Below are 19,266 nucleotides of genomic sequence, written 5' to 3'. Positions count from 1 at the left end.
AGCTCATTATGCACATATGTGAATATACTTTTTAAATTTAACTATATTTAATTCACTTTTTTCTAATATATTTTATTGCAAGAGTTCATAAACACTGATTTAAAAAAAAACTACTGTTGCTACTACAGTTCTAGATACTAGTAGAGCTAAATTCCAATTGATATATGAAAATAGGGCCCTCTATGATAACTTTGATCTGAAATCTGGTATCAGTAATCATAAGGTCTAAAAAACACTGCACTGAAGTTCAGAAATTCCTATTTATTATATGCTTGGCATTATACACAGTGCTTAATTCCACTTCTTATTTACTTCTGTAACAACTATGTGTTATGAAGTAGGTAGTATTAATCCCATAGCCTAACAGGCTGATCATAGTTTAATAATGTGCTCCAAATTGTGCTCCTAATGAGTCATTTAGTCAGAATTTGAACCCAGATAGCTTCCATTTGTTTTACTATCTCAAGATCTAGGGCTCATAATGAGGAATATTAAAAAAAGATAAGTTAAAATTTTTAATTTTGACTGCTTATTACATACCAGGTAATTCTAATCCCATTCCTTTGTAGATCATTAAGACCACATGCCAATATATCTCCACATAGGAGTTGGTCTTGACAGAGGAAGGCAGGTAGGACTAGTGCAATGGACTTGCCCAGGGCAGAACTGGAGCAGAAGCTAGGCCAGCACCCAGATAGCTGGCTGCAGAGCCTGCACTTTTCATGGTGCTAGAAGTTCTTCAGGACTGTATAAATGCTTTGGTGGTTACCATCCAATCACAATGGCTCAGCTCCCTTCTATCAATGTGGAGAAGGTCCCAGGACAGCAAATCACAGGAGCACTGCCTGGGAACCAGGGAAGAGAGGCCAGTAGCCTCAGGTAAATAAGGAGGTCAGATGAGATGATGATCTGCAAGTGATGCTGGTGTGCACCTGTATGCCAACCACTGCCCAAGGATGTGGGAGAAGGTCCAGGTGGCAGGGATGAGGACTGTGGGCTATGAACAGGGCCATTGGCAAAACTGTCAGAGCAGTGTCAAGGCACACAGTTCCACTATCCCACGATATACAGTACACAATAAGAAATGTTGATCTTAACCAGGTGATGGTGCAGTGTACTGAGAATTTATTAGGTCAGGTACTGTTCTAAGCACTTTTCATCTAACTCAACAAACTCAAACGAACTCCTAGTTGATCTACAAGGTTAGGCATCTATGAACTCAAACTTGGCCATTTAATTAAGTGCCATTCAAGTTTAGTTTTTAAAAATCTTGATACACACCAGGTACAGTGACACATATTTGTAATTTTTAATTTGAAGTAGGGAAATATCTAGTTTAAGGGCAGCGTGGGAAATTTAGGAAGAACTCAAAATAAAAAAGGTCTGGGGATGTAGCTCTGTGGTAAAGCACACCTGGATTCAGTTCCTAGTACCAAAAAAAGAAAAAGAAAAGAAAAAGAAAGAAAGAAAGAAAGAAAGAAAGAGAGAAAGAAAGAAAGAAAGGCACTTGTCCCTTTTGTTAAGAAACATTAATTTCTTGCCCTGGAACCAAGGTGCTCCTGAAAAATAAGAATTCAGTAGATGTCTAGATCTTGCTCAGCTTTGAATTCTTGAACTGCTTTCTGAGTACAGAAAATATTGCAGTCCAAACAGGCCATGATTTCTCTAAGCCTCCTGAGCTCATTATGCCATCGCTACATTTTGTGTTTTGGAACTTATAAAGATAGTGTGATGATTTAAAGGTCCATTGATTTATCATTCCCATATGAAAGCGCAGTCTCTTTTAGTTCATCTTCAACAAAATACAGTTGTCAAACTGATAGAATTAGCCAGAATAAACTTTATTTTCTAGACTGGAGCTAAGTGCTTAAGTATAGAAATAGTATTTCTAACTACAATGGTTAAAATAAAATCTTTACCATATGAATTATATGGCTGTAAAAAAGAGCTTAGCTTTTTTTTTTTTTTAAACAGTTGTCCTCTGTTAAGCATAGTTTTTATTTTCTAAATGACAATTGACAGCTTTACTTTCAAATATTTCCCATATCAGCCAAAGGTTGCCAACTACATTTACATATTCTTGTACTAAGATTTTTGGATTTGCCAGTTTTTACCAGTGACTATCACCAGGATGCACTTACAGTTCTTTCTGAATAATATGGTTTAGTTACATTTCAGTATTTACCTTTTAAAGTATGTCCATAGTCTTTCAGGACATGGGTTTCAGAAAAAAAAAAAAATTACATTTCCAATAAAATTCAATGCTGACAATTTGAACATTTTATGTAATGGTGAAAGAAGTTCAGAACTGTGTTGAATATTAAAAATATTAAAGTATGTGCAACCGAGCAGAAATATTTGGAGACTGTTGATCTATTATTGTTTTTTTAAAAAGTAACTTGGCTTCTTTAAACCTCACAATTCAAAGACCAGATTAACTTTGTCTCTTTTGTTGTAAAAAAGACAATTTATAAAACCATTAACTTCTAAAATTGTGGTATAATATAATTTTTTAATAGATAAAGCTTTTTTTTTTATTTCAAGGAGTATCTATATAATCATAGAGGCCTCTATGTACAGACACAAGAGGGAGTTTTATGTCTTGGTGTCTTCCTCCTTGGACAGAGTCTTGATGTGCTCCTCCTTGGCCTGGAGGGCTCCTCATAGAGCTAGTTTTCCACCTTGGTGTCAGCCTGGTCAGCCAGAAGCTTCTTGTTGGCCTTATCTGCCTTCAGCTTGTGGATATGTTCCATGAGGATCCACTTGTTATTCAACACATTGCCCTTTGCCTTCAGGTAGAGTCTGTGATACATGTGGTGGTCAATCTTAGATCCACAGAATCTCTGAGTAGCCTACACAGAATCTGTATCCTCTGCACCCAGGTGACCTTCCCCCTTCATTGGAGCATTAGCTGTTCTCTTCTGCTTACCTATGTCCACATGCCTGTGCCTCTGGCGAGCCAAGGTATTGTTTTGGCATGGAGCCCCAGAATGAACAGAAACTGGTTTGTGGATGATCAGCCTATCTTTGATCAGCTTCCAGATCTGCTGATGAAAGTTGGCATTGGAGAGTCCATTGGTCTCATTGAGATCCAACCAGACCTTCTTTTTGCCACAGCAGAGGACACTGGAGGCAAGTCTCTTCTGAAGCCTGAGTGTCCTCCTGGCTGCTCCTGTAGCCATGAAAGTAAAGAGCCCAATATAGTTTGAAGCTTTTCATAATATATATATATATATATATATATATATATATATATATATATATTTAAACATTAAATACTTGTAATTTGTTACATGTATATAATGTACCCCTATATTCATAAAATTGTCTTCATTTGTTAACAGTGCACAAATGGTTACATAATACAGAGATCATGTTTACTTAAGCTTGTTAGCTTGCTTCTGAAGAGTTCAGTGAATCATGTTAGTTTTTCATCTTTCATATTTGACCAAACATCCTGAATGCAATCCATGAATCTCTCTCTCTCTCTGTCTCTCTCCATATATATATAATGTATATAGTATTTACATACATAAAATATATTATATGTATATTATTTAAATATACAATATTTATAATAGTATAATGTAATATATTCTTGGGGATGCAAATCAAGTCAAGATGGCGCCTGGCAATTTGCCAGGAGGAGTGGTTTGTGAAGCAATGCCAGTGAGCCATTAAGATGATGAGGATTCCTTATTGGCTAACTGCTGTATCTATACGATGTTAATTAAGTTAAGCTGTGTGTATTTAGTTAAGTATATATACCTCTGCTGTCCAGCAGAGAAGCGGCTCCTGCTACCTTGGGTGCCTGCTACTTTGAGTTCCCGCTCAGTTCCCGATGAGTTCACTTACAATAAAGTAGTTCCCGCTTCAACCTTCAAGTTGTTTGCACCTCTCGGTTATTTTGCCCAGCTGGAATGCAGCAATATATATATATATATATATATATATATATATATATATATATATATATATATATATATATATATATATATATATAATTTAAATATAAAATATTTAAATAAATATAATACAAAACACAAAAGCCAAATCTGGCCTACAACTTATTGTTTTTCCTTTGTTTTTTCCAGCAGGGGATACTGGGAATTAAGCTTAGGGGCACAGGACCACTGAGCCACATACCCAGCCTTATTTTGTATTTTTTAAAGAGACAGGGTCTCAGTGAGTTGTTTAGCACCTTGCTTTTGCTGAACCTGGCGTTGAGGATCATGAGATCCTCCTGCCTCAGCCTCACAAGTGAATGCAAATAAGATTGTATTGTAACACAATCACACTCATTTATTTTATAAGTTGTCTGTAATTGCTTTCCTGCTACAACACCAGAGTTGAGTTGCTGGGACAGAGACCTATAAGTCTTCAAAACCTAAAGGATTCATTATCTTGTTTAAATAAAAAGTGTGCTGACCCATGGGCTTGATGAATGTGTCATACTGTGGGCTAAATATTTCACTTTCTATTTCAATAAGTGTCTGTTTTATGTTGGGAAATTTCCTCTTCTGGGTTTTGACTAATGTGTTTAAAATAGAATACAATATGAACAAAATAGTCTAAATGTCTATATTAGAATATACACATTATATTCACTGGTACTGAATATTGCTTTCCATGACTATTTTATAGATGATAATATATATATATAAATAAAATATATATATATATATATATATATATATATATATATATATATATATATATATATATGTATTTTTTAATGTGTAATTTTTATAAACAATCTGTTTAAGGACTCATGTCTCCTCTGAATTCGTGGTCACTTAAACTTTATTCAAGTCCAAGAGCCATACACTTTTCAACATTCTGAATCACACCTCCCTTGGCTTTGACCTAAAATATATTTTACAGGAAGTTGTATTATAGTTCTTAACATCATTAAAAACTACAGGGATATGAATAGCTCTTTTCTTTGCCCCAAGGCCTTGGGTTCCCCTCACCAACCCCCATTGTATGAAATACAATAGAATCATATTACTTATAGAAACCTAAAGAGAAAATAATGATAGCTGACATTTACTGAGTTTCCATGGAGCTTCCATGTACATTTTCTCATTTCCTCCACAGAAGAACCTTAAGGAGGAGAGTGGTATATTATCCTTGCTTTACAAATGTGAAAACAAAGGCTTAATTATGATACTGGCCAAGATCACACAACCCATAACTGACAGAGCTGGAGCTCAGAGGTAGAGTTGTTGGATTATCAAGGTCAGGCTCTTAACAACTTTCTCACTATTAAATAATAGGAGTGAGTATTTATACACTTTGAAATACCTTCACATGAGGGGACAGATGTTAATTATCTTGATTTAATTATTTGTAAATCATAACATCACTTTATACCTCATCAATACAGATAATTATAAATTATAATTTATATATAATATACTATAGTCAGTTTCTAACTAAAAAAATACTTTCACCTGCCTTTAAACAGGGTAAAATAACAAGCTAGACAATATTACGGAGTTTTTTTAGAGTCTGTAAACAAGTCAGGATGGCGCCTGGTAAATGTTAGAGTCTGTAAACAAGTCTGGATGGCGCCTGGCATTTTGCCAGAGGGAGTGGTTTGAGAAGTAACAAAAGCGAGACATTAAGTGTGTAGATTCCTTATTGGTTGACTGCTGTATCTAGTTTATGCTAATTAAGATAACCTGTGTGGAATGTATAAGTATCGCTCCGGTCCCACAATAAATGGCTCCTACTCCTTCTGTATCAATGTATACAAGTTGTTCGTCACCCCCCGGTTATTTTGCTGCAGCCAGACTGCGGCAGAGTTTCCTGGTAAACGAATTATCTTTGTTTCCCTCACTGACAGACCTCAGTGGGAAGGTCGTTTCTTGCTGCCAATCCTTTCTTCTTGCCTAGTCTCCAGAGTGTTTCAAGAAATCATGCTTTTGTGGGGTCTCTGGCATCTCACCCTATTTATAATCCTCAGCCTGTAGACATGTCTCAGTTTCTGAGTCTAGTAAACAAGAAAAGGAGCTACTGTCTCTCCTGTGAAAATCTGCAAGTGGGCAGAGAGAGCTTACACACAGGATGGGGAAACAGGATTGAGTTCCCCTCGGCCCCTGACCCTCTGAAGTCTTCATGGCGTGTAGACTGAGTGTTCTGGGTAGTGAGAGACTCTCTGAGGGTTGAGATCTCCTCTGGTCATCTGGCTTTGTCACTTAAATACTCAGCTATAAAGATGTAAGGACATTTGAAAATGCTTCTTACAGGGCATATATCTCAAAATTTACAAATACAGAGATAGATGAGGCATGTTTCCCATGATGATCTTTCAGTCCAGACATTAGTTTATTCATTTATTTACTTGAGAAAGTGTACTTCAGCTTTTTTTAGGCCCAGCTAGACTCATGCTGCTTATATTTGTCAACACTGCAGTTTATTCCAGGAACAACTGGGTGGTCCTGTCACACAAAACCTGATAGTGTCACTTCATCTGGGGACTGAGGGATGGCAATCTGAATCCTTCTCAATGGGTAAACAACACGGTGGTGCCCTGATGTAGATCAACACGACCATAATGCAGATGCAGCTGCTGTTTACTAATTAACAATGCACTAGAAATATCACTGAACACAGTGAAACAAGAGAAAGATGTGCAAGGTTATGGGTTTGATCCCTTGCACCAAAAAATTAAAAATAAAAAAAAACAGACAAGAATGGATGTAGAGATAAAGGCCTTGGAAAGAAGAGATAAAATAAATGAACATTATGAAATGTAATTGAAAATGTAAACACCCAAACTACAAACAACAAAATAATGTGGTAAGATGTTGGCAAATACCAAAATGATCCTAAGTTAACAGGCAGCACCTAAGAGCTGCCTTGGATTATTGTCACTGGGCCACCTGTTCGTCTCAGGGGAAGGCTAACCACAGGATCCTTTAGACCATCTGATTTTAAAATATGTTTGTCCTCCCAATTCTGAAAATTCTCTTCCAGACTATGTCCTTAAATTACCCAGATGAATCTTCCTGAACTGATACAAATAATATAGGAGGCTGATTAAGCACTTTCCTAAGCAGCCAATTTAAAAAACCAAAACAAGAAACCCAAAATCCCTCCATGGAATTTTTAGCATGTTTATCATCTGAGGACCACCAGCTGGACTCAGTTTGTCCCCTATGCTGAAATAGAGGTGGTCCCGAGTCTTTTCAACCAATGTGAATTGGGGTTTCTGAGCATGATTAAAAAAAAAAAAAAGCAACTTCAAGAGAAAGTTTTGTCACAGCCCTTTCAATAATCATTGTCCCTGTGTCTCTTTCAATAATGCTTGAAATCAGATGGAGTTGACCCAGTGAGAGGCCAGGATTATAGAAATCTGCTTAGAATTGGATTGAGTCCAGCAGAGCTACTGCAGGAGAAATGTGTTCCACAGAGTGCCCTTCAGAGAACCTCTCCTTAGCCAGACTGCAAACCTTTGACATCTTTTCACTTGATACGTGACCACCTGGAATTCATTTAAACATGGCTGTGAATATATGCTCATACATGTTCAGAACATATTACTTTTGCTACTCTTTTTCCTGGACAACATATGCAGTATTATGTAGGATTTTATTTGTAACTCTGGGTTAAGAATGAAATGTTGGAGATGAGAGGAGGAAGCAGCCTTGTGCCAGCCAAGCCAGACCAGAAGAGGAAGCCCGGCGCCAAACCAGACCAGAGGAGGAAGCCCGGCCCTGCCCCGTGTGCTAGTCCAGAGGAAGCCCATCAACCCTTAAAACCCATCAAAAGGGGTGTGGCTACCAGCAGGGTTCTGCGGCTGATCCAGGTAGCCAGTTTCCAACTCCCCCACCCTTAGCTGCGATAACTCAAAATATTTCCCACAAGCTTTTGGGGGTTGTAGCAATCAATGCAAAACAACAATTGTACAGGCACCTGGTTTCTACCTCAGAGACTAGAGTAGGGAAGATACAGGTGGAAGCTCATTTCCTTTCACACTGGCTATACCCACCACCCTGAATACAGAGGCTCAAGCTAGGAATAGACAATGCCACCTACTGGAAGCAAGGAAAACAGTGTTCTGAGAGACTTTTTTTTTCTCTTTGTTTCTTCCTTTTCTTTTCTCTCTTCCACAACTTCAACATATGTGAAACCAAGAACTGTGCATGAACAACCAAATTACCAAAGTAATATAATATAGAGGAATTGCATATATCCCACCTTCCCCCCATTTTTTCTTTATTTCTATCTTACTTTCCTTTTCCTTCTCTCTTATTTCTCTTTTCTTCCTTGTTTTTTTTTTTCTTTTTTTTTCATTCGTATTCTCTCTATCCCACTTTCAATCTCCTAAATTTTGCTATCTATACATAGGGTAACTATCTAAATACAGATAGCAGGTTGAGTCTATACATTCTTCCATAAATTACCAGTCTATTGGTTAGAGTTCTCCAAAGGTGCCAAGTTAGTTTAACCTCATACCCTCACTCCTTTCCCTCATCCTTCGTCTGAAATTAAGTTTTCTATATGCCACCAGATATGGTATGCCTTTTATGAAACTAATGAATATATTCTTAAGTAATAATTAAAACCAATATCTATAGACTTAGAATCTAACTATAAATGTATTAATAATGAAAACTTATGCTTAGATGATGTACTGTTGATATTGGGAACTGTTAACATTGTCTTTCTCCGCAAAAAGAGGGATTTTGGAGCTATACAAGAACAATACAAATATATAAGGGTAATAACATTAGCACAACAGTTTCACAAAGCTGAAAGAATCATGAGCAGTATGAAAAGACAAGGAAAGAAAGGACTACAAACAATACAGTTCAATGCAACATTAGATGAGGTAATATCTGCAGCTGATGGAATGTCAGACAAAGCGTTCAGGATATACATGCTTCAGATGATCTGGAGTCTCAAGGAAGACATTATTCAACAAATTTAGACAATGAAAGATCACTTTGACAATGAATTACATAAACAAATCCAAGAAGCAAAAGATCAACTCTATAGGGAGATAGAGGATATAAAAAACAAACAAACCGAAATCCTGGAAATGCAGGAAACAATAAACCAAATTAAAAACTCAAATGAGAGTATTACCAGCAGAGTAGAACACTTAGAAGATAGAACTTCAGACAACAAAGGCAAAGTTTTTCAACTTGAAAAGAACATAGCTCAGCGAGAAGGTTAAGAAATCATGAGCAGAACATCCAAGAATTATGGGATAACATAAAGAAACCAAACCTAAGAGTTATAGGGATACAAGAGGGTATAGAGGTCCAAACCAAGGGAATGAGCAATCTATTCAATGAAATAATACTAGAAAACTTCCCAGACTTAAAGAATGAAAAAGTAATCCAAATACCAGAAGCCTACAGGACACCAAATATACAAAATCATAAGAGATCCACACCAAGACAAATAATAATGAAGATGCCCAACATACAGAATAAGGAGAGAATCTTAAAAGCCATAAGAGAGAGAAAGCAGATTACATTTAGGGGTAAACCAATCAGGATAACTGCTGATCTTTCAACACAGATTCTGAAAGCTAGAAGATCCTGGAACAACATATTTCAAATGCTGAAAGAAAAAGGGTTCCAACCAAGAATCATGTATCCAGCAAAATTAAGCTTCAGGATTGAAGATGAAATAAAAATCTTCCATGATAAACAAAAGTTAAAAGAATTTGCAGCTAGAAAACCAGCTCTTCAAAACATCCTTGGCAAAACATTACAGGAAGAGGAAATGAAAAATAACAATGAAAACCAACAGCAGGAGGTAGTACACTAAAGGAAAAACTAATCATAGAGAAAAAACAAATCATGTTAAGTGACATACATAATCAAATATGGCTGGAAATACAAACCATATCTCAATAGTAACCCTAAATGTTAATGGCTTAAATGCACCAATAAAAAGACATAGGCTAGTAGAATGGATTAAAAAAATCCAACAATATGCTGCCTACAGGAGACTCATCTGATAGGAAAAGACATACACAGACTGAAGGTGAAATTTGGGAAAAAATATATCACTCATATGGACCCCGGGAGCAAGCAGGGGTGTCCATACTTGTATCAAATAAAATAGACTTCAAGCCAAAGTTAATCAAAAGGGATAAACAAGGACACTACATACTGCTCAAGAGAACCATACACCAACAAGACTTGACGATCATTAATATATATGCCCCAAACAATGGTGCATATATGTTCATCAAACAAACTCTTCTCAAGTTCAAGAGTCAAATAGACCACAACACAATAATCATGGGAGATTTTAACACACCTCTCTCACCACTGGACAGATCTTCCAAACAAAAGTTGAATAAAGAAACCATAGAGCTCAATAATACAATTAATAATTTAGACTTAATTGATATATACAGAATATACCACCCAACATCAAGTGGATACATTTTCTTCTCAGCAGCACATGGATCCTTCTCAAAAATAGACCATATATTATGTCACAGGGCAAATCTTAGCAATTACAAAGGAGTAGAGATACTAACATGCATTTTATCTGATCATAATGGAATGAAATTGGAAATCAATAATAAAATGAGAAAGGAAAAATCCTACATCACATGGAGATTAAACAATACGCTACTGAATGAACAAAGTGTTACAAAAGACATCAAAGAGGAAATTAAAAAATTCTTAGAGGTAAATGAAAACTCAGACACAACATATCAAAATCTCTGGGACACTATGAAATTAGTACTAAGAGGAAAATTCATTTCATGGAATTCATTCCTTAAAAGAAGGAAAAGCCAACAAATAAATGACCTCACACTACACCTCGAAGCCTTAGAAAAAGAAGAACAAATCAGCAGCAAATACAGTAGAAGGCAAGAAATAATTAAAATTAGAGCTGAAATCAATGAACTCGAAACAAAAGAAACAATCGAAAAAATTGACAAAACTAAAAGTTGATTCTTTGAAAAAATAAATAAGATTGATAGACCACTAGCCACACTAACAAAGAGAAGGAGAGAACCCAAATTACTAGCTTACGGGATGAAAAAGGCAACATTGCAACAGAAAATTCAGAAATACAGAAGATAATTAGAAATTATTTTGAAACCCTATACTCTAATAAAATAGAAGATAGTGAAGGCATTGATAAATTCCTTAAGACATATGCACTACCCAGATTGAGTCAGGATGATATAAACAACCTAAACAGACCAATATCAAGTGAGGAAATAGAAGAAGCCATCAAAAGACTACCAACCAAGAAAAGCCCAGGACCGGATGGATATACAGCAGAGTTTTACAAGAACTTTAAAGAAGAACTAATACCAATACTCTACAATCTATTTCAGGAGATAGAAAAGGAGGGAGAACTTCCAAATTCATTCTATGAGGCCAATATCACCCTGATTCCCAAACCAGATAAAGACACCTCAAAGAAAGAAAACTACAGACCAATATCCCTAATGAATTTAGATGCAAAAATACTCAATAAAATTCTGGCAGATCGGATACAAAAACATACCAAAAAGATCGTGCAGCATGATCAAGTAGGATTCATCCCTGGGATGCAAGGCTGGTTCAATATATGGAAATCAATAAATGTTATTCACCACATCAATAGACTTAAAGATAAGAACCATATGATCATCTCGAATAATGCAGAAAAAGCATTCGACAAAGTACAGTATCCCTTTATGTTCAAAACACTAGAAAAACTAGGGATAACAGGAACTTACCTCAACATTCTAAAAGCTATATATGCTAAGCCTCAGGCTAGCATCATTCTAAATGGAGAAAAACTGAAGGCATTCCCTCTAAAATCTGGAACAAGACAGGGATTCCCTCTCTCACCACTTCTATTCAATATTGTACTCGAAATACTGGCCAGAGCAATTAGACAGACAAAACAAATTAAAGGCATTAAGATAGGAAAAGAAGAACTTAAAATTATCACTATTTGCAGATGATATGATCCTATACCTAGAAGACCCAAAAGGGTCTACAAAGAAACTACTAGAGCTAATAAATGAATTCAGCAAAGTGGCAGGATATAAAATCAACACACATAAATCAAAGGCATTCCTGTATATCAGCGACAAATCTTCTAAACTGGAAATGAGGAAAACCACCCCATTCACAATATCCTCAAAAAAAAAAAAAAAAAAAAAAACTTGGGAATCAACCTAACAAAAGAGGTGAAAGATTTATACAATGAAAACTACAGAACCCTAAAGAGAGAAATAGAAGAAGATCCTAGAAGATGGAAAAATATACCCTGTTCATGGATAGGCAGAACTAACATCATCAAAATAGCGATGTTACCAAAAGTTCTCTATAGGTTCAATGCAATGCCTATCAAAGTCCCAATGGCATTTCTTGTAGAAATAGATAAAGCAATCATGAAATTCATATGGAAAAATAAAAGACCCAGAATAGCAAAAGCAATTCCAAGCAGGAAGTGTGAATCAGGAGGTATAGCGGTACCAGATTTCAAACTGTACTACAGAGCAATAGTAACAAAAACAGCATGGTACTGGTACCAAAACAGGCGGGTGGACCAATGGTACAGAACAGAGGACACAGAAACCAATCCACAAAATTTCAACTATCTTATATTCGATAAAGGGACTAAAAGCATGCAATGGAGGAAGGATAGCATCTTCAACAAATGGTGCTGGGAAAACTGGAAATCCATATGCAACAAAATGAAACTGAATCCCTTTCTCTCACCATGCACAAAAGTTAACTCAAAATGCATCAAGGAGCTTTATATCAAATCAGAGACTTTGCATCTGATAGAAGAAAAAGTTGGCTCTGATCTACATGTTGTGGGGTCGGGCTCCAAATTCCTTAATAGGACACCCATAGCACAAGAGTTAAAAACAAGAATCAACAAATGGGACTTACTTAAACTAAAAAGTTTTTTTCTCAGCAAGAGAAACTATAAGAGAGGTAAATAGGGAGCCTACATCCTGGGAACAAATCTTTACTCCTCACACTTCAGATAGAGCCCTAATATCCAGAGTATACAAAGAATTGAAAAAATTAGACAATAAGATAACAAATAACCCAATCAACAAATGGGCCAAGGACCTGAACAGACACTTCTCAGAGGAGGATATAAAATCAATCAACCAGTACATGAAAAAATGCTCACCATCTCTAGCAGTCAGAGAAATGCAAATCAATACCACCCTAAGATACCATCTCACTCCAGTAAGATTGCAGCCTTTATGAAGTCAAACAACAACAAGTGCTGGCGAGGATGTGGGGAAAAGGGTTCACTTGTACATTGCTGGTGGGATTGCAAATTGGTGCAGCCAATTTGGAAAGCAGTATGGATATTCCTGGGAAAGCTGGGAATGGAACCACCATTTGACCCAGCTCTTGCCCTTCTTGGACTATTCCCTGAAGAACTTAAAAGAGCGTACTATCGGGATACTGCTACATCGATGTTCATAGCAGCACAATTCACAATAGCTAGACTGTGGAACCAACTTAGATGCCCTTCAATAGATGAATGGATTAAGAAAATGTAGCATTTATACACAATGGAGTATTACTCAGCACTAAAAAATGACAAAATCATGGAATTTGCAGGAAAATGGATGGCATTAGAGCAGATTATGCTAAGTGAAGCTAGCCAATCCCTAAAAAAACAAATGCCAAATGTCTTCTTTGATATAAGGAGAGCAACTAAAAACAGAGCAGGGAGGAAGAGCATGAGAAAAAGATTAACACTAAACAGGGATGAGAGGTGGGAGGGAAAGGGAGAGAGAAGGGAAATTACATGGAAATGGAAGGAGACCCTCATTGTTATACAAAATTACATATAAGAGGAAATGAGGGGAAAGGGAAAAAAAATCAAGGGAGAGAAATGAATTACAGTAGATGGGGTAGAGAGAGAAGATGGGAGGGGAGTGGTGGGGAGGGGGGATAGTGGAGGATAGGAAATATAGTAGAATACAACAGTCACTAGTATGGCAATATGTAAAAACGTGGATGTGTAACCAATGTGATTCTGCAATCTGTATATGGGGGAAAAATTGTAGTTCATAACCCACTTGAATCAAATGTATGAAATATGATATGTCAAGAGCTTTGTAATGTTTTGAACAACCAATAAAAAAAGAATGAAATGTTGTATAGTTTTAAAATGAATTGCATGCATTCTAGATAATTTCTCTGTATAATTTTATATGGTTTTAAATACATCATAATAATGAAAGAGTTAAAAATATTACCTTTCAATTTAGAACTGGCTGAAGACCTTATTTACAATTTTAAAAAATGTACAGAAGAATCTATTCTCCTATCAACCTGATGCAATAGAATCAAGAAGCTTTTTATCATCTCTGACAATTTATGTTTATTTTTTCATCTATGCATTTGTTTCTCATGCCATACTTGATGTTATCTATGGCTATTGTGTTTGGCCTAGAATATTCTCCTACTGCATGTCCTCATGCAGATGTGTTTGCATTAATATTATCTATTTGAGTCTGAAACTCTGAGGTGGAGGACTCTATAGGATTGAACTCAGTCATTTTTCAACTTGATTCTTATTCCCAACATCTGAGAGATTTTACAAATTCAGCCTGGTTGCTAATCCCAAGACTCTAATTCAGTAGGTGTGGGGTGAGGCCCATACTCAATATTTCTTAAAAACTTAACAGGTAATTCTAACAAATATCTAAAAGATGAGAAGCTCTTTTAATACTGCACATAATTGTGTCCAAGTAAACAACAAAATTTTCTGGCACATAGACAACCCTCAAAAACTGTATACATAATTAGTGAACTGCTTGAGATGGAGGTTTATGAAACATATTCCTTCATTGGGGTGGCCATTGGCAGTCATTGCATGGAGCCAATCCAGTGTTTCTGAGTAAATAAGATGATTGTAAATCCACACTAAAGTTCTGTCATTTGATTTGAGTCTACCAATTATTGATTTAACCTGGACAGGCCAACCTCTTTTGTAACTATATATATATATATATATATATATATATATATATATCTTATGTGGTGTTGAGGATAAAACCCAGTTCCTCACATGTGCTAGACAAACATTCTAAAATGAGCCATAACCCCAGCACCCACAAGCTCTTTTAATTTTATTCTGAAATAGGGTCTTACTAAGTTGCCCAGGCTGGCCTCAAACTTGTGATCTTCCTACCTCAGCCTCCCAAGTAGCTGCCATCATAGGGGCATGCACTGTGCCCAGCTTGTTTTTTTTTTATTATTTTTAACATATGTATTTATACACTAAAGAAACTTATATTCCTCTTGGACAATTATTTCTGGTTGAAATTCAGTCATGGAGCCAAAGTGTTCAAATCCAGTGCATTCAACTGTCCTTCCAAAGCTTTTAGGAATGTTTTCACAAGTCGTACCCTTTGATTTGAATGAAAATAGGATACAAACTTCACTATAACAATATTGAGCATAATTTGAAATCTAATCAAGAGAAATAAGTAATCCAACAAGGTAAGAGTTCTCCTAGTGGGAAAACAGGAACTGGGATGCAGGCTGTCAAGTGCTAGAGTAACATGGTGACTGCTGGGAAGGCTTTGTGGGGAGGAAAGGTGGAGACATTCTGCTCCTGCATCACTGGGATCTCCCTGCTTGAGGGAAGGTACTCTGGGAGGTCAGACTTCTAACCTTTCACTTATGCCAGCCTTTATTTTTTCTAGTATCCCCCCTTTTCTCCATTTTTCCTCCCTTTACTTTTTCTCAAATATGTGAATAAAATCCGTGTCATTTTGAAGGTGCTATTTGGCCTTTAACAAAGACAGCGCCAGGTACACTGGGCTAGAGACTCCAGATCAAAACTCCAATCTTCAGAATTGAAAGAGCAGACAGTTTTTAAGACTTACCCAATCTTTTCCTCTCTTTGGATGCTCACATTTGTCACTAAAGTCTAATGTAATAATTTCTAAATCAGGGAGGAAATAAGAAAGTAGGACTCCTGGAGCTGAACTGGAATTGCAGACAAGCTGCCAATATGCAGGTGAGACACCAAAGCCCTGGGAGCTATTTGCCATCTGTCAGCACAGAGGGAGGTTATAGTGGAAATCCCTCCAAAATAAGTGACTCCCTCCTCCTCCCTCCTCTCTCATACTTCCTCCTCTCTCCTCCTCTTTCTGGAATGCTATTCCAGCTGCCTGATTTCCTTGCTTAAATAAAGGGGATATAACCATGACTGAGCAGGAGGAAGAGTTCACCATGCTTCCACTGGTGACAATGGAAATCGGGATGGTTCTCTACTCACTGAGGCCTTGGAATTCTCTACAGAAGCTTATGACATTGTGTGCCAGGAAGGGGAAAATAGAAGTTGAAGAGAGATTCAACCATGTATTTTCTTCTTTGTCAGAGACTTGTGTGGTGGGAAAGCATGAGAAGGGCTGTTTCCATTGCAACTTTTCTAATAATTCACTGTACCAACTTGGCAGGTCATCCAACATTTTTGAGAGTGTTTCCCCAACTGTGAAATGAGACTAGTACCTGCAACACAGGGAAGGTGTGAAGAACAGGTGAGCTAGTGTAACTGAGTTAGGGCACATTTTAAGCCTATAGAAATATGGAACTGGATGTAGCCAATTCCAGAAAAACAAATGCCGAATGTTTCCTCTGATATAAGGAGGCTGACTCATAGTGGCGTAGGGAGGAGGAAAATAGGAGGAATAGATGAATTCTAGATAGGGAAGAGGGGTTGAAGGGAAAGGAAGGAGGCAGGGGATTAAAAATGATGGTGGAATATGATGGACATCATGATCTAAACACATGTCTTACCTGTGTTTTTAAGCTGTGTATGGCTTCCACATTGAGAGGTGCAGGAAGACATTGGTGGAGGCAGAAAACTGACCAAGAGGCTCTTGAGTAACCCAGGCAGATGAGGTTCCTTCTGAGCAGGCAGTGCTCTTGGGGTTAGTGAAAAGTAGCCCATTCTGGATATGCTTTAATGAGGCAATTGGACCTTTTTTCTTTTCTTCCATATTCCACATGCTTGTATCCTAACCCCCACATTCTGTCAGCTGTATTTTTATTCTTGCATTTCAAGGTCAATGCCAAATTCATTCTTTACTGAAACCCATCTTTCACATGTTCCTTATAGGTTGATCCTGAAAATTGAAAATTAGTGCTTTCCCTAATTTATAGTATTGTGTCCTTTTAACTATCATTTACTGCATAGTCAAATAATGTGCAAAAATTATATTTCTTTTTACAGGAATAAGGTCATGATCTCTAGAATCCTTAGAAAAGAATGTTCTAGTGTCCAAATGAAATAAGTTCTCTTTTGTCATTTCAAAAATAGCTTGAGATGATGCTGTCTTTTAATGGGATTTGTATTCATATCATGACTTATTTTACACAATTTTTGTTGTTTGTCTTTCCTGGAATTTCCATTTGTCTTTCTTTTACTGAGAGAATATTTCTTTATCATGGATATCATGGATATCACCCATTTCCATAGTTATTCTATCTTTAATGTAAACCACATTTCATTTTTGTTCTTGAAGACATTACATTTGGAGCCAACTGGCTTCCTATTCTGATTTAGATTGTTTAGAAAACTCCATGCATAACTCTCACCATGGAATTGTTTTTGATTAAACTTCACACCTAGTTCCACTCCCTCATATTCTACATCTTTGTTGGTTTGTACCTCATTTCTCTGGAATATATCCAAAGGCATATTAAACATAAACAATCAAACAAATAGATGGGAGATGTAATTTCTGAGTACTCGCAAATTTGAAAATGTCTTTCATATGCCTTCATATTGATTTATAGTTTGGCAGAGTACAAAATTCTATATTCAAACTTTTCTCCCTCCTCATAACTGTGAAGACATTGTTCCATTCTCTTCTAGTGCAGAGTGTTCCTAATAAGAAGTTTGATGCCAGCTTATTATTGTTTCCTGATAAGTGACCTTTTTTCCTCTTCTTTTCTAGAGACTTAAAAAAATCTACTTTACCTATGTTTACTGCAGCACTGTGCACAATAGCCTAGATATGGAATCAACCTAAATGTTAATCAGGAAGGGAATGGATCAAGAAAATGTGGTATGTATACAATGGGAATTTTATTCAGCCATATAAATAAGGAAATCCTGCCATTCGCAACAACAGAGATGAGCCTATAGGGCATTAAGCTAAGTAAAGTGAGTTCATGACAGAAGGACATATTCTGCACCATTCCACTTACATGAGATTCCTAAAATAGTCAAACTGTAAAAGCAGAAATATGATGGTGGCTGCTAGGGACTGGGGGAGGAGAAAATGGGCAGTTGCTGCTCCATGGCTAGAAAGTTTCAGTTAACCAGGATAATTTAGTTCTAGAGATCTGCTATGCAACACTGTGCTTGCAGTGAACACACTGTCCCATAAACTTAAAATGTTGTCAAGAAGGTAGACCTCATCTTATATGTTCTTACCACAGTAAAAAAAAAAAAAATTAAAAACCTTCTCTAATCATTTGGTGTTCTAAAATTTAATGGTGATGTGAGATGGTCTATTTTTTCTTGGTACTCATTTATCCCCTTTACTAGGAATAGTTAGGTCTTTAACTTTGGAGGAGATCTCTGTACAATTTTTACCTTTTCATTCTTCCTTATTTTTAGTTTCTCTTCTCTATTCTATTTGTGGGACATTGGAACTTCTGGATTTATTTTCTTTGTTTCACCTTCTCTGAAGGTCTCTTTTTCTAATCTTTTGATTTATGTTCCATAAGGGGTCCTAGGATTTGTCTTTCAACACTTCAATTTTATTTGGGCAGTTACTGGGGATTGAAACTAGGGGCACTTTACCATAAGTTGCATACCCAGTCCTTTTATTTTAAGACATGGTCTTACTAAGTTGCTGGAGCTGGCCTGGAACTTGTGATCCTCCTGTCTTAGCCTCCTGAGTCCCTGGGATTACAGGTGTGTGCCACAAAACCTGGCTCTTTCAATTGATTTTTAAAGTTTTAGCAATCATACGCTTAGTTGACAAGACTCTCCTTTTGTATTTTTATTTTCATGTATGTATGGGGGACAGGCAGGGTGAGGTGTATGATTACTGCTAGTTTTGTGAAAGTAATTAATACCTTTTCAAATTTCTCTAATAACACAAATTTAAAAATTTTAGTTTTATTTTTCCTATACCATAAGCACACAATCTCTGGTCTTCTTTCTGGATTAGTATATCTTGGATTTGTTTGTTTATTCTGCTTATTTTCTTTCTTGTGATCTTTAGTTATGCATCATATTTAAGAATGGGACTGTTGCAGATAGCTT

At 36.6% G+C, this 19,266-nt stretch overlaps 1 pseudogene; it reads right to left on the bottom strand.

Moving 5' to 3' along the window:
- Nucleotides 1-2,669: 2,669 nt before the first annotated feature.
- Nucleotides 2,670-3,182, bottom strand: LOC114078698 (large ribosomal subunit protein eL19-like; annotated as a pseudogene).
- Nucleotides 3,183-19,266: the final 16,084 nt, after the last annotated feature.

Source organism: Marmota flaviventris, chromosome 6, assembly GCF_047511675.1.
Source record: "Marmota flaviventris isolate mMarFla1 chromosome 6, mMarFla1.hap1, whole genome shotgun sequence".
NCBI classification, from domain to species: Eukaryota; Metazoa; Chordata; class Mammalia; order Rodentia; family Sciuridae; genus Marmota; species Marmota flaviventris.
The sequence above is the reverse complement of the archived record's forward strand: the minus strand, read 5'-3'. Positions and strand labels throughout refer to the sequence as shown.